Consider the following 12,572-nt stretch of genomic DNA (forward strand, 5'->3'; position numbering starts at 1 on the left):
TTTTTGCAGTGGGTTTCAGTTCTATACGACTCCCCCCGAGCTAAAATTAAATATTACGGTTTTGAGTCACCTCTTTTTAACATTGGGAGAGGCACGCGCCAGGGGTGCCCACTCTCACCACTCCTTTTTAATTTTAGCTTTATAGCCACTGGTGGAGGCAGTTCGTTCCCATCCAGATATAAAAGATATAGATATAGCAGGCGCTTCCCATAAAATATCCCTTTTTGCCAACGATATCCTGTTAACTTTAACTTCCCCTAGGACCTGCCAAATATACTATCCCTCCTAGACACCATCGGCCCTTTTTCGGGTCTCAGTGTCAACTCCTCCAAATCTAAGGCTCTCTCAATTAATCTCTCTCCCCAATTGTTGGAAGACTTGAAAACCAAGGCTTGCAGGCTATGGTTCAGAATCTATGCTATTAGTCGGAATTTATTTCATGTTAACCTCAAGAGGGACCCCTATGAAACCCTTATAGCAAACCTATTGTTGAATTGTTACAACCAGAGAGGCAGCTAGCACAACATATTTTTACCGCAACTAAGATGAAAATTGCTAGGGCTTGAAAAACCCCTGTGCTTAGTTTTGAGGCGGTCAAAAACCGTGTAAATGAGGTCCTGGTGAACGAGAAATTAACAGCCATCTTGCTTGACACACACAATAAAATTCTTAAAGTCTGGCGGCCATGGATTGCATATGCTCAGCCTTCCCGGTTTGACAGCATGCTTCTTTCGATTTAGGGCTCTTCTGGCTCACACCCGTGGACTCTTTCTTCTTCTTCTCCTCTTTTTCTTTCTTATTTCCCTTTTTCTATTCGAACTCTTTTTAATTTGGTTGATTTCTTTTTACCAGTATATATTGTTTACTATATCGACTGCATATTCCTGTCTGGTAAGACAGGAATGATCCTGATAGGATCAGTGATATCTTAAGATTTTGTATTTTTTTTTTTATAATTAAGTAGAAGCATGCATATGTACTCTGTACTTGGTTTGGGCACCTTTTGCAGCAATTACTGCCTCAATGTGGCGTGGCATGGAAGCCATCAGCCTGTGGCACTGCCGAGGTGTTATGGAAGACCAGGATGCTTCAATAGCAGACTTCAGCTCTTCTGCATTGTTCGGTCTTGTGTCTCATCTTTCTCTTGGTAATGCCCCATAGATTCTTTATAGGGTTCAGGTCAGGCGAGTTTGCTGGCAATCAAGCACAGTAATCCCACGGTCATTGAACCAGGTTTTGGTGTTTTTGGCAGTGTGGGCAAGTGCCAAGTCCTGCTGGAAAATAAAGTCAGCATCCCCATAGAGCTCGTCTGTGGAAAGAAGCATGAAGTGCTCCAAAATCTCCTGGTAGAAGGCTGTGTTGACCCTGGACTTAATGAAGCACAGTGGACCAACACCAGCAGATGACACGGCTTCCCAAATCAACACAGACTATGGAAACTTCACACTGCACATGAAGCATCTTGCAGTGTGTGCCTCTCCATTCTTCCTCCATACTCTGGATCCTTGGTTTCCAAATGAGATGCAAAATTTGCTCTCATCAGAAAAGAGGACTTTGGACCACTGAGCAACAGACCATGTCTGTTTTTTTTTTTAGCCCAGGTAAGATGCTTGTGACGTGTTTGTTGTTCAGGAGTGGCTTGACTAGAGGAATGCGACATTTGAAGCCATGTCCAGGATCTGTCTGTGTGTGGTGGCTCTTAAAAGTCCCCAACACTTTTTAATGGCCTTTTCCTGACAATCCTCTCCAGGCTGCGGTCATCCCTGCTTGTTGTGCACCTTTTTCTTCCATACTTTTCCCTCCCACATAACTTTCTATTAATATTCTTTGATACAGAACTTTGGGAACATCCAACTTCTTTTGCAATTACCTTTTGAGGCTTTCCCTTCTTATGGAGGGTGTCAATGGTGGTTTTCTGCACAACTGTCAGGTCAGCAGTTTTACCCATGATTGTGATTCCTACTGAACCAGGCTGAAAGACCATTTAAAGGCGCAGGAACCCTTTGCAGGTGTTATGGCTTAATTAGCTGATTATAGTGGGACTCTTTGAGCCTAGAATATTGCATTTTTTCACAAAATTCCTGATTTTCTTAAATTGTGGATTTGGGGTTGTCATGAGCTGTAAGCCATAATCATCACAATTATGACAAATCACGGCTTGAACTATTTTGCTTTGCATGTAATGAGTCTCATATATTAGTGTCACCTTTGTAGTTGCATTAGTGAAATAAATGAACTTTTGCACAATATTCAAATTTACACCCACACACATACATACATACACACCCCCTCACATTTTTGAAAATATTTTATGTCTTTTAATGTGACAACACTGAAGAAATTACACTTTGCTACAAAGTAAAGTAGTGAGTGTACAGCTTGTATAACAGTGTAAGTTTGCTGTCCCCTCAAAATAACTCAACGTCACCATTAAAGTGGTTGTAAACCCTTACAGCATACTTTATTCTACTGGTAAGCCTATATTAAAGGAGTTGTAAAGGGACAAAAAAAATGTCACCTTAATGCAATCTATGCATTAAGGTGAAAAAACATCTGATGATGCCCCCTCGAATAGATTGAAAGCAGCGCAGCCATTGGCTGGGCCGATTGATTCAGTGAGCGGCTATGGCTAGGGACGGTCGAGGACAGCTGCGGGGGCTTTCGATCTGAGGTAAGAAATACTAGCTCATTATGCCTTTGTCTTGTAGGGTTTTTTTTTTTTTTTTTTTTTAAGGTTTACAACCACTTTAAAGGATATGTAAATTCACGGCACTAGAAGGTTGAGACTCACTGCTCTAGAGCTTCACAGGTTGCCACTGGAGTCCTCTTCCACTCCTCCATAACAACATCACAGAGCTGGTGGATGTTAGAGACCTTGCGCTCCTCCACCTTCCATTTGAGGATGCCCCACAGATGCTTAACAGGGTCTAGGTCTGGAGATATGTCTGGCCAGTCCATCAACTATACCCTCAGCTTCTTTAGCAAGGCAGTAGTCGTCTTGAAGGTGTGTTTGGGGTCAGGGGAGGGGGATCATGCTCTGCTTCAGTATGTCACAGGACATGTTGGCATTCATGGTTCCCTCAATGAACTGTAGCTCCCCAGTGCTGGCATCACTTAAGCAGCCCCAGACCATGACACTCCCACCACCATACTTGAATGTAGGCAAGACACACTTGTCTTTGTGCTCCTCACCTGGTTGCGGCCACACATGTTGACACCATCTGAACTAAATAAGTTTATCTTGGTCTCATCAGACCACAGGACATAGTTCCAGTAATCCATGTCCTTGGTCTGCTTGTCTTCAGCAAACTGTTTGCGGGCTTTCTTGTGCATCATCTTTAGAAGAGGCTTCCTTCTGGGAGACTTGCAGACCAATTTGATGCAGTGTGTGGTGTATGGTCTGAGCACCAACAGGCTGACCGCCCCCACCATTCAACCTCCGCAGCAATGCTGGCAGCACTCATATGTCTATTTCCCCAAAGACAACCTCTGGATATGGTGCTGAGCACATGCACTTAGTCAAGGCCTGTTCTGAGTGGAACCTGTCCTGTTAAACCGCTATATGGTTTTGGCCACCGTGCTGCAGCTCAGTTTTAGGGTCTTGGCAATCCTCTTATAGCCTATGCCATCTTTATGTAAAGCAACAATAATTTTTTTCTGAGGGTTCTTTGCCATGAGGGGCCATGTTGAACATCCAGTGAGCAGCACACCTGAGACCTTGTAACACTAACGAGTCACATGACACCGGGGAGGGAAAATTAATAATAGGGCACAATTTGGACATTTTCACTTAGGGGTGTACTCACTTTTGTTGCCCGCAGTTTAGACATTAGGGACTGTGCGTTGTTATTTTGAGGGGAGAGCACATTTACACTGTTATACAAGCTGTGCACGCACTACTTTACATTGTAGCAAAGTGTATTTTGTGAGATACTGTGTGTGTGTGTAATATATATATATATAAAAAATATACACACAGAGAGCTTTTTTTCAGCAGGAACGCGGGGAAGCGCAGTTACGGCCCCTCCCACACTGAATGTATTTAATGGCAAGGGGTGTGGGGTGTGCTGGAGGGTCTATTGTTGATGGCTGCTGGGGGATGTATTGTTCCTGGAGGGGATATATTTTTAATTGTGGAGGTCTTCTAATGTTGCTGGTGGGGGATATTTTGTTGCTGGGGGAGGGATTATGTTGTTAGTGGGGTCAGCTGTTGCTGGAAGTGATCTACTGTTGAGGGAGGGGTCTATTGTTGCTGGAAGGCATCAATTTGTGTGTGGCAGTCTATTGTTGCTGATGGGGGAACTATTGTTGGTTGGGCTTATGTTGCTGGGAGGGTCGATTATTGCTGGAAGGGACCTACTGTTGAGGGAGTGATCTATTCTTGCTGGCTGCTGAAGAGTCTATTGATGCTTGGCTGTTCTGATCTGTTGTTGCTGCCAGAGTCTATTGTTGGTGGGCGAATCTATTGTTGCTGGGAAGGTTCTATTACTGCTCACTGCAGGGGGATCTACTTTACTGCTTTTCTTGTTATTAACAAATTCCATACAAATTACTTATCAGCACAAAATGATACTTGGTCCTGTATTCTCTAAAAGGGGTGGTACTTGGAGGTGGGTAGGGAGTGGATATATATATAACACCACTGCCCAAAACTGCTGATAACAGCCTATGTGTGCATGGACACATAGAACAACATGATGGAGAGTTTAATGACTGTAGAAAAAAACGTCTACTGCCAAAAACAGCTGCTGTAAAAATGTCAAAAGTCCAGTGTGCATGAGGCTTTAAAATAAGGACACTTACCTGTCCAGGGCGCCCACAATGTCCTCACCTGAAGCCAACCCATCCCTCAGCCCTGGGTGGAGGCGCTGGCATTGCTAGTAAGGGAATCAGGAAGTGAAAGGGGTTGTAAAGCTAATCCTATGCATTAGGGTGAAAAAACACCTTACAGTGTCCGGCCCCCCTGTTTTACTTACCCGAGCCTCGAATTTCCCTGGGCGCGATCCCGTGTCGCTCTCTCCATGGGTTCTCGGCTCTTCATTGGCTAGATTAATAGTAGCGCAGCCATTGGCTCCCACTGCTGTGAATCAAATCCAATGATGCGGGCACCGGGGGGCGGGGCCGAGCCATACACTCGGCGTCTATGGTCGCTGAGTGTATGACACAGGAGCAAACGCGCAAGGTAACCCCCTCAGGAGAGAGCTTCCCAGAGCGGGTTATCTAATGTGGGGAGGAGCCGCCATGGGACCTCAGAACAGGTGGATTGGGGCCACTCTGTGCAACACGAACTGCACAGTGGAGGCAAGTATGACGCGTTTGTTATTTTTTTTTTTAAACGGGAACCTTTAATATCACTTGAAGCCTTGCGGCTTTCACAGCCTGGTTCCCTAATGCGCATGTGCGAGTCGCTCTGCGCATTCTGAGTGGTCCCAGAAGACAGCGGGGGGACAGAGGAACAGCCAGACATGGCATAGATTGCTGCGTATACTGCAGCGATCTTTTTTCAGAAGTAGGAGGAAATACCTGTATTAGACAGGTATCTGCTCCCCCCTGAAAGGTGTCAAATGTGACACCCGAGGGGGGGAGGAATCCGGACAGCGGAAGTTCCATTTTTGGGTGGAACTCAGCTTTAAAGTGGTTTCTATGCATGAAGGCAAAAAACCTTCCCTGTGCAGCAGCCCCCTCAGATATTTACCTTACCCCCATTGTGATCCAGCAATGTGCACAAAAGTATAGACCAGTGGCAAACCTTTTTGAGCCCGAGTGCCTTAACTGCAACAGGTGTACAGAGCGGTGTGTCAGAGGTCATGTGACTGTGTCGGGGGGGGGGGGGTTGGAAGACAGAACTCCGCTTACCCCACTATATGTCTGATCCCCAGGAGGGCTCTGAGCCCCCAGTAATCCCCATTCTCCAGGGGCAGCAGTGAGAACGCTATACTGCATTTTCCAGCACTTTCTAGCTATATTGCACTCGTCAATAGAACTTTGCTCTTCTCTTCCCAGCAGGAAATAGTTCAATCCTTTCTCATCTCTCCCAGCACTCTGCCCATCTCTGGTGCAATTTTAGGAGATATTTATAGTACCTATTAGGTAAGCCAGGGGGAGTTTACTTCCATTTTAAGACTTAAAGCGGGGGTTCACCTTAAAAAAAATTCTAACATTACATCCAGCATACAAACGACATTTACAGTATGCAGGTCTTTTTTTTTTTTTTCGCAGTACATACCGATAGTGTGATTTTCCCCCCGGCTTCCGGGTTCTGATTCCCGCGGGACTGGGCGTTCCTACCCCTGGGTTAGATGATTGACATGTTGTGAAAAAGTTCCCATGTCGCACAAGGCACGTCACCAGTTTTCCGTAAATAGCCGAGCTGCGAGTGGGCGCATTACAGCGCCTGCACAGTCAGCGCTACACGGCGGGCGCAGGCGCCGTAAAGCGCTGACTCGCAGCTCGGCTATTTACGGAAAACTGGTGACGCGCCTTGTGCGACATGGGAACTTTTTCACAACATGTCAATCATCTAACCCAGGGATAGAAACGCCCAGTTCCGCAGGAATCGGAAGCCGGGGAGAAAAATCACACTATATCGGTATTAGGGGTGCAACGGATCGTGCCCGATGTTTTAGGGTGAACCCCTGCTTTAAAGAGGAAGTAAACCCTCTTTTTTTTCCCTGAAAAAAAAAAACCCTGCAAGAGAAAGGCATAATGAGCTAGTATGCATAGCATACTAGCTCATTATGAATGACTTACCTGAGATCGAAAGCCCCCGAAGCGTTTCTCGTTCCCCTCCTCCACCACGTCCCCTCCGAGCGCCTTCCGGGATTCGGCGCTCCGGTGCTGTGACTGGCCGGAGCGGCGATGACGTCACTCCCGCGCGGGACCGGCACGATCCTGCGCATGGGACCAGCATAATCCCGGCATGATCACATTCATAAAACCAGGACGCTCAGTGCGCCGTAGACATCGGTGCAGTGTTTTCTGCAAATATCTCCATAACCGTGTAGGAGATATTTCTTGCACCTACAGGCAAGCCTTAATCTAGGCTTACCTGTAGGTGCAAGTTGTCAGAGTGGGTTTACAACCACTAAGCTGTGAAGGAGTGGTGCAGATGGGAAACAGTGCCCACTCACACTCCTGTAGAAGATGATGCAAATCTGAAAAGGAGGGCCGCACACCGCTGGTATCATCCACAAGAAACTATTGGCGATTGTTCAGACAGAACGTGGTTCTACCATGGTGTTCTGTCTGAGCAGTCTCCAATAAAGTTGCTTGTGGATGATACCAGAGGCATGCGACCCTCCTTTTCAACTGGCATAGAATAGTATTATTTTCATAATAATTATAAGCAGATGTCCACAGCATGCCCCCCCTTACATCAGATTTTGAGAGGCCCCCCACCTTTAGAGGTTAAGAATCCTCCACTCTCCCTTACACCACAGTGCACCACCTTGTGCTGCTGCCAGGAAGAAGCTGAGGGTGGAACTGAGAAGCAGAAAGTGACAGGGTCTGGAGGAGGACCAGAGGATAGCTGGAGTCAGCTGGCTGAGTCTGATAAATGCTGAGACCAGGGTAGGCAGAGATGAGGGGGTGCTGTGCTGCACAGGATCTGTAGGAAGAGTTCTGTCCTCCTTTCTGCTGCCGCCTGCTGAGATGGGGGGCAAAGACGAGCCTCTCCACAGCTGCACAGCTGGCGGAGAAGTTCTTTCCACCTCTCTGCTGCTGATTGATGAGACAACGTGGGGGCAGAGATGAGGGGGGGTAAGAGAGGTGCCAGGGCCACAAGAAATGGCCTGGAGGGCCAGATGCGGCCTACGGGCCTTGTGTGACACATGTCCTACACCTATAGCAAGCGTATTATTCAACCTTGTTTAGAGCTGCACAGTTTGTTTTTATCTACAAGCATCCCATCCCTTATGTGCATAGGCAGTAGGGATGAGCTCTGGTGTGTTCGCACACTCCACTTCCAGAGCCCACCAGGAAGTCGGCTCTGCGCTGCATTAATCACAGGCAGTGAGACATTTCCCGATGCGCGGCTGCAGAGATCAGGAAATTGCGCTAAACACAGGCAGTGAGACATTTCCCGATGCGCGGCTGCAGAGATCAGGAAATGTCTCACTGCCTGTGATTAGCGCAGCGCAGTGCCGACAACCTGGCGGGCTCTGCATGTGGAGTAAGGATGAGCTCTGACGTGTTCGCATAGAACACGTACAAGCCCGCCAGGAAGTGTGCACAGCGCTGTGCTAATCACAGGCAGTGAGACATTTCCTGATGCGCGGCTGCAGAGATCAGGAAATGTCTCACTGCCTGTGATTAGCGCAGTGCCGACTTCCTGGCGGGCTCTGCATGTGGAGTAAGGATGAGCTCTGGCGTGTTTGCATAGAACACGTACAGAGCCCGCCAGGAAGTGTGCACGGCGCTGTGCTAATCACAGGCAGTGAGACATTTCCCGATGCGCGGCTGCAGAGATCAGGAAATGTCTCACTGCCTGTGATTAGCGCAGCGCCGACTTCCTGGCGGGCTCTGCATGCGGAGTAAGGATGAGCTCTGGCGTGTTCGCATAGAACACGTGCAGAGCCCGCCAGGAAGTGTGCACGGCGCTGTGCTAATCACAGCCAGGGAGACATTGTCCCGATGCTCGGCTGCAGAGATCGTGAAATGTCTCCCTGGCTATTATTAGCGCAGCGCCGTGCACACTTCCTGGCGGGCTCTGCACTTGTTCTATGCGAACACGCCAGAGCTCATCCTTAATGTGGAGCGTGCGAACACGCCCAAGCTCATCCCTAGTAGGCAGTTTTTGGTAAGGCTGCATTCACACCCGATCACGGGCAGAATCACTGCAAAACATGGGTCACATTTGTGACATCATTACTTCACATTAATATTCGCTTTCCTAACACTGAACCGCTTCTTCGCCAATCAGGTGCTCAGGTCTGTTATCCGTCACCTGATTGGCTGAAACGAGAGGCGCTGTGATTGGACAACTATCAGGCGTCCAATCATAGCAGAGGAGCATGGAGGGCACCGCTCCCCACGACACAGGGTGAGTGCCGGGCGGGCAGGGGGCACAGTGGCTTGATTTGAAGGGTGTTTTTCCAAAAATGTTCAGTTTGTTTGCACCCCCCAAAAATTTGGACCACCAGCCGCTACTGGTCTGGACTGAGCGCTCGGCTTTCATGCAGGGACCACCAACCACCCAGGGACACATATGTGTGGCAGGTTAGGGGCTGATAAAAGGGGTTATTTATTTTCTATATGGCACAGAAATGTCAGAATTTGTAACATGGAACACCCAGTAGCCAGTCCTATTTCCTCCATCGTCTAATGACGTCCCACAGAGCCAGTCCTCCTCCACATGGCCACTACACACAGCCGTGACTGGAGAGGGCGCTCATTGCACACAGAACCCCTGCACGTCACACAGCCACCGGCTCTCCTCACTGGGAACGTAATTCCCCACCACACACTCCGTACACACAGAACAGGGGGTGTCCTATATTATCATTACAACAACCTGCCATGCTGGGAGCCGCACAGAACTCTCCACAAAGCACTTCGTGTTACCTGACTCACTGGCGATGGCAATGTCCGCGTACAATCAAGTTTATTGAAAGATGTGAAAAAAATATATTTTTTTGTTTCCGCCCTGACTGATAACACAAGGTGAGGGCAGCGCCATATACTCGCGTCGATTGGATAGGATGACAGAAAGGGGCGGGGTGAAGTGGACTGACTGCTAGAGATTGGTCTGATTTTGTAGGGCGTGTCTCTATATTAGTGATATAAATGGAAGCGAGGAGCGTATTTGTGAGAGTTTAGCTGCTGTTAGGAGTGAGGAAGATAAATGTATGCCCCTCGCTCTCTGTCAGTGTCAGCACAGTAGGGCTGTGAAGGAATCTCTGCTACCTTCTAGTATATATTTTCTTGCAATTTCCTGATATTGGAGCACTTGTGTATGACAACCAGTTTCAGATAAAAAAAAAAAAGTAGAACTAAAATCAAACTTTTTTTTTTTTAAACTACTTCCTGTCCAAGCTAATTCTGACATTTCTCTCCCATGTTTAACCGGTTAAGACCCGGACCATTATGAAGGTTAAGGACCTTGCCCCTTTTTGCGATTCGGCACTGCGTCGCTTTAACTGACAATTGCGCGGTCGTGCGACGTGGCTCCCAAACAAAATGGATGTTTTTTTTCCCCCCACAAATAGAGCTTTCTTTTGGTGGTATTTGATCACCTCTGCGGTTTTAATTGTTTGCTCTATAAACAAAAATAGAGCGACAATTTTGAAAAAAATGCAACATTTTTTACTTTTTGCTATAATAAATATCCCCAAAAAAGATATAAAAAGTTTAGGCCGATACGTATTCTTCTACCTATTTTTGGTAAAAAAAAATAAGGCCCAGATTCTCATACAATTACGTTTCTCCTGGGCAGCGTAACGTATGTGATTTACGTTACACCGCCGCAGATTTACAAGTTTACAGCCTGATTCTCAGAACACTTACCTGTAAACTTGCGGCGGTGTATCGTTAAATCGCTCGGCGCAAGCCCGTCCAATTCAAATGGGGCGGGCACCATTTAAATTAGGCGCGCTCCTGCGCCGAGCGTACTGCACATGCTCCGTCGAGTAAATTACCCGACGTGCATTGCGCTAAATGTAGCACCGACGTCATTTGCTTAGACGTTAATGTAAATGGCGTCCAGCGCCATTCACGGACGTCTTACGCAAACGACGTAGATTTTTTAAATTTCGACGCGGGAACGACGGCCATGCTTAACATTGGCTGCGCCTCATAGACCCAGGGGCAACTTTACGCGTCGCAAAGGCTACGGAAATGACGTAAATTCTCTGCGTCGAGCGCGCGTACGTTCGGGAATCGTCGTAATTTGCTAATTTACATAAGCGACGGGGAAAACGACGTCGGCGACACCTAGCGGCGGGAAACAAAATTGCATTTAAGATCTGACAGCGTAAGAGCCTTACGCCTGTCAGATCTAATGGGTATCTATGCGTAACTGATTCTAAGAATCAGTCGCATAGATACCCGGGGGCCAGATTAGGACTTACGACGGCGCAAATGGTGTTGCGCCGTCGTAATGCCTTTGAGAATCTGGGCCTAAGTGTTTATCGATTGGTTTGCGCAAAATTTATAGCGTTTACAAAATAGGGGATAGTTTTATGGCATTTTTATTAATATTTTTTTTTTTTACTACTAATGGCGGCGATCAGTGATTTTTTTCGTGACTGTGACATTATGGCGGACATATCGGACACTTTTGACACATTTTTGGTAATTTTCACAGCGAAAAGTGCTATAAAAATGCACTGATTACTGTGATAATGACAATGGCAGTGAAGGGGTTACGACGGCGCAAATGGTGTTGCGCCGTCGTAAAGCCTTTGAGAATCTGGGCCTAAGTGTTTATCGATTGGTTTGCGCAAAATTTATAGCGTTTACAAAATAGGGGATAGTTTTATGGCATTTTTATTAATATTTTTTTTTTTACTACTAATGGCGGCGATCAGCGATTTTTTTCGTGACTGTGACATGGCGGACATATCGGACACTTTTGACACATTTTTGGTTATTTTCACAGCGAAAAGTGCTATAAAAATGCACTGATTACTGTGATAATGACAATGGCAGTGAAGGGGTTAAACACTAGGGGGCGCTGTAGGGGTTAAGTGTGACCTAATGTATGTTTCTTACTGTAGGGGGATGGGGCTGGACATGTGACGTCAGTGATCGTCGTTCCCTATATCAGGGCACAAACGATCACTGCCATAGAGAAGAACGGGGAAGGTTTGTTTACACTCACCTCTCCCCGTTCTTCAGCACCTGTGACCCGATCGTGTGACACCCGCGGCGATCAGGTCTGCAGGCGGGGTCACAGAGCTTCGGACCGGGTCGCGCGCCGTCAGCAGCGCACTCACGACCCACGGCTGGGCTCTTAAAGAGGACGTATATATACGTCCATATGCCCAGCCGTGCCATTCTGTAGACGTATATAGTCTGCGGCGGTCCTTAAGTGGTTAAATCATATTTTTGTTTTGCTAGAAAATTACTCAGAATCCCCAAACATTATATATATTTTAAGCAGAGGCCCCTACAGAATAATGTTTTTAGAAAAAATACACTTTAACCCCTTCAGCTCCGGAAGGTTTACCCCCTTTCATGACCAGGCCAATTTTTGCGATACGGCACTGCATTACTTCAACTGACAATTGCGCGGTCGTGCAACGCTTTACACTAATAAAATTGATGTCCTTTTTTTCCCCCCACAAATAGAGCTTTCTTTTGGTGGTATTTAATCACCTCTGTGTTTTTTATTTTTTATGCGATAAACAAAAAAAGACTGACAATTTTGAAAAAATATATATATTTTTTACTTTCTGCTATAAAACATATTCAGTAAGAAATTTGAATTTCTTCATCAATTTAGTCCAATATGTATTTTACTACATATTTTTGGTAAAAAAAAATCCCAATAAGCGTATATTGATTGGTTTGCGCAAAAGTTATAGCGTCTACAAACTATGGGCTATATTTATGGCACTTTTTTTTTTTACTAG

At 46.6% G+C, this 12,572-nt stretch overlaps 1 protein-coding gene across 3 annotated transcripts in view; it reads right to left on the reverse strand.

Annotated features, from left to right (window-relative positions):
• Nucleotides 1-9,651, reverse strand: part of CHID1 (chitinase domain containing 1) — a 706,518-nt gene extending 696,867 nt beyond the window's left edge. For 2 of the 3 annotated variants that reach the window (XM_040328528.1, XM_040328531.1), the window contains exon 1: nucleotides 9,562-9,651. The gene's annotated coding sequence lies outside the window, so the exon portion shown is untranslated. The remainder of the gene's footprint in view (nucleotides 1-9,561) is intronic. The other variant, XM_040328530.1, reaches the window with a different exon arrangement.
• Nucleotides 9,652-12,572: the final 2,921 nt, after the last annotated feature.

The sequence above is a fragment of the Rana temporaria genome, chromosome 11 (genome assembly GCF_905171775.1).
Source record: "Rana temporaria chromosome 11, aRanTem1.1, whole genome shotgun sequence".
NCBI lineage: Eukaryota > Metazoa > Chordata > Amphibia > Anura > Ranidae > Rana > Rana temporaria.